The sequence below is a fragment of the Micromys minutus genome (genome assembly GCF_963924665.1).
Source record: "Micromys minutus genome assembly, chromosome: 28".
Classification (NCBI taxonomy): domain Eukaryota; kingdom Metazoa; phylum Chordata; class Mammalia; order Rodentia; family Muridae; genus Micromys; species Micromys minutus.
Genome location: NC_137963.1, coordinates 38,433,956 through 38,437,918, shown reverse-complemented (window position 1 = coordinate 38,437,918; position 3,963 = coordinate 38,433,956).

Genomic DNA, 3,963 nt, shown 5'->3' with positions numbered 1-3,963 from the left:
GGAGCACAGTCTGGTGGTCAAGATGGCAGGACTGTGAGGCTGCAAGTCCCATTGCACTTGTGGTCAGGAACTAGGGAGAAATTCTGGTGCCCAGCTTGCTTTCTTTTTTTCATTCAGCCCAGGACACCAGCCCATGGACCGTGTCACCCAACTCAGAGTGGACCTTTCCACCAATTAACCCAATCTAGAAACTTTCACAGAGGCTTCTCTCCCAGGTGATTCTAGATCTGGTCAAAATTAACCATCGCATGGGGGTAGCACTTCTGACAGCTCACTAGCTCAGAAGCATAACCCTTGGGGCTGCAGAGGACCGCTGGTCCACCAGCATCAAAAGAAGGGAGTTCAGATACAAGTGACCTCCGATCTCTGACGCACCTTTGCCTCTGAGCTCTCATGGGAATGACTGGTCACTTGGCTGTGGCCAATATGGAACCATGGACTTCTGAGAAGACCAGAGATTTCCAGTCTCAGTCTTAAGTCTCCACGTGCAGATGGAGAGACTGGGGTCCGGTTGAGGACCGTGATGGGACATGAATCGGATACGAAAATGGTCATTCTCTGGGGTCTGGTCTCATCTGGGCCTCTGTGGGCTTCTAAAGCGATCCAGGTCCTCTGACATTTCTGCATGAGACTGTCCCACCTCCCGCCACCTTTCTGTTTGATTCCACTAAAGAAATGTGTCTCTAAACAGAACCAGGCAATGGAGTCTAGAGGGTCCTTGTGCTTCATCAATCCCTCTCAGTACCATCACTAGAATAAACAGACAGACAAGCAGAGACTCCCGGGACAGCGGTCACAGTCTTGGCCTCCTCTGCAACTAGTTGTCACCACATGATTAAGTTCCAGCCAGTGAGGTGTAGGCAGATGTCTCCAGTACTGGTTTGCTAGAACCTTGCTGAAGGGACAGTTTCTTCTTTGTCTCCTAGGTTTGGAAGCCTAGATTCCTTATACTCCATCTTGGGCCAAGTGGCTGAGGAGCTGCAGTCTTGGGAGGGCCAAGGTTGACTGAGTCTGCTCCCTGCTCCCTCCATGGCCAAGCTGCCTTATCAGCCATGGATCAGTGACCTCCGGGCTCCATCTGTGAGAGCAGATGATCTATCCTATCTAAGCCACTGCTTTTCTGAGTGTGTCAGTCATTCATACAGGATCTAACCAACTATTACCAGACGTAGAATAAATATTTAACAAGGATTTGAAAGAAAAAAAAAGTCTGCTCTTTTAGCTTTGCCAAGGAAAACATTGCACTTCTTTACAATGAGATGTTCCTAAGAATCTAGACTATGTCTGAAAGTATTTTTAAATAAAACGATACAAGCAGTCATGAGGGTGGTGTCTTTGGAGACAGAGGCTGTGGTCAGAGGCAAGAGACCTGAGAGTCTAGGGTAGGGAGGAAAGTGAGATTCACTTGCTTACTTCTTAAAAAATATTATTTTTTGATTTATTTCAGTTGAAACATTTTTAAACTTTTGAAATTTATTTGATTGATTGATTGATGTGTGTGTGTGTGTGTGTGTGTGTGTGTGTGTGTGTGTGTGTGTGTATGCTCACACATATGCCACAAAACACATGTGGAGCTCAAAGGGCAACTTGCAGGAATTGGTTGTCTCTACTTTGTGAGTCCCAGAGATCTAGCCCAGGGCATCAGGTTTATTAACAAATTTGTTTACCCACTGAGTTACACTGACCATCCAGACATTCTTTTAAATTGAATTTTTATTTATGTGTCTGTTCTGTGTGTGTATGCGCATGTGTGCTTGTGCGTGCCTACGGAGGAAACAGAATCTGTTGGAGCTTGAGTCACAGATGAGCCACCTAATGTGGGTTCTAGGAACCGAATGCCAGTCTTCTGGAAGCGCAGCAAGCCCTCTTAACCAGAGTCTTTTTCCAGCCCCTTATGTGTTTATTGGTTTGGTTGCTGATTATTATATTCATAGTGTGTGTGCATGGGGATCACTCTGTGGAGCTGGCTCTTCTACTCTACACAGGCATCAGGGATACAAGTCAGGTCTCCAGGCTGAATCATATCTGACCGGGAGTATTTTTCTATATTGTATCTGTGTATTTATTGTGTATTTGTGTGTGCAGAGTCCAGAGACAATCTTTCCACTGGGTGGGTCCTGGGAATCGAACTCAAGTGGTCAGTCTTCGCCCGCTGAGCCGTTTTGCTGGCCTGTGTTATTTTTAAGCCCCACAGTGAGAAACAAATGAGATCTCATTTTATGCCTTCAAAGGCCCTGCCCAGGTATATCAGATGAGCCATTCAGTGTTGCCAAGTGCCCATCCAGTGGTGCTCAGTGACAGGTCACTCACCTTGTCCGCAGATAAGAAAAAAAAAAAAAAAAAAACAGTATCATTCAGTAGGGCTGAATGAGCATGCTTAGCAGGTGTGGACCAGTCTTGCTGTTTGGTGACAGCGCTGACTCCCGGAGGACATCCGTGCACACAGTCAAGCACTTTTCAGTACTTTTCAGATACCACTCCTGAACTACTAAATCCCCATCCATTCACCTCCCTCCCTGGCGGAAGGGGCAAGGGGCGTTCTCCCAAGGCAAGGGACCAGGCTGACTCCACCCCCGTCCTGTGGTTCCTGTGCCCGGCTGAGATCATGGAATCCATCCTGACTGAGAAGCAAGGAAGCTGGCAGTGCCTTCGAAGTGCAGATCTGGCCAGGTGGGGTGGCACATGCTTGCCAACCCAGCACTTGGGAGGCTCCATGTGGCCTGAAAATCAATCTGGTTGATCAAACAAACAAATGATCAATAGGAAAAGAAAAAAAAACACGTGCATGCACAGAGATAGAGAGAGAGAGAGAGAGAGTCAGAGAGACAGAGGGAGGAGAGAGAGGTAGGGGGGAGGGAGGAGGAGGAAGAGGAGGAGGAGAGAGAGACAGAGAGAGGGACAGAGACAGAGAGAAAGAGACAGAGAGGGGGAGAGAGAGGAGGAGAGACAGAGAGAGACAGAGAGAGAGAGTCAGAGAGACAGAGGGAGGGAGAGAGAGGTAGGGAGGGAGGGAGGAGGAGGAGGAAAGAGGAGGAGGAGAGAGACAGAGACAGAGAAAGAGACAGAGAGGGGGAGAGAGGGGGGGAGAGAGAGAGAGAGAGAGAGAGAGAGAGAGAGAGAGAGAAACAGTGAGAACAGTAATAACAAATGCAGACCTTGGCAGACCTTCCCTGCCCCACTGATTCACTCATATTTTAGGTTTCCGTAGACTGAACTGCACCCACCAGAGACACAAGGGTGTGAGAAGGGCCCAGGGACTGTGCTTCTACGGAAGGGTGAACACCTTGGCATCCCCCTGCCTTTGCTGCCCCCTGCAGTGCTGGTTGAGGTGGTAGGGCCAATTAAGTTGAGTGGTTCAGTGACTATTGGTGACATCCTTTTGGGGACCACACTACTTGACTTCAAGTCTTGGTCACGGTGCCTACTGCCCACACAATAGTGAAATCTCTCCAGGCTCACCAGTGCGCATCATTTACTTAAAAGCATCATTCTTTGTGGCATAAACATGCAATGAAATAAGTTTCCACTCTGGCTGCACTAGCAGTGAAACTGCCCCTTTCCGTTTCTGGTAGGGTGGTAGGGTTTGATCATCATCGGTCAGTTATCAGAACAATTTTCATTTTAATATCAGCTCTGTTCTTTTGGAAACTTCTATCGCAAACACAATTTGAAGCGGGCATTCTCCCTTCCTCCCCCGTACAGCTGGGCCACCTAGAGACACCAGGCCCGTCACCATCTTAGCGTTACTGTGGGCCAGGAATTTGACCATTCTTAGCTGAGCCCTCTCTTTGGAGGCTGCCAAGGTTGAGTTCAGTTCCTGAGAAGCCCGTTACAACTCTTAAAGCTCCAAGCTCTTCATCACTGAGCGGCTGACAAACCTGATTCTCAGGCAGTGGGTCAATCCTGCAGCTCTGGAATTCTGATAGTCTCAGCTCCTGGAGGAGGCTGCTAGCCATCCCTCAT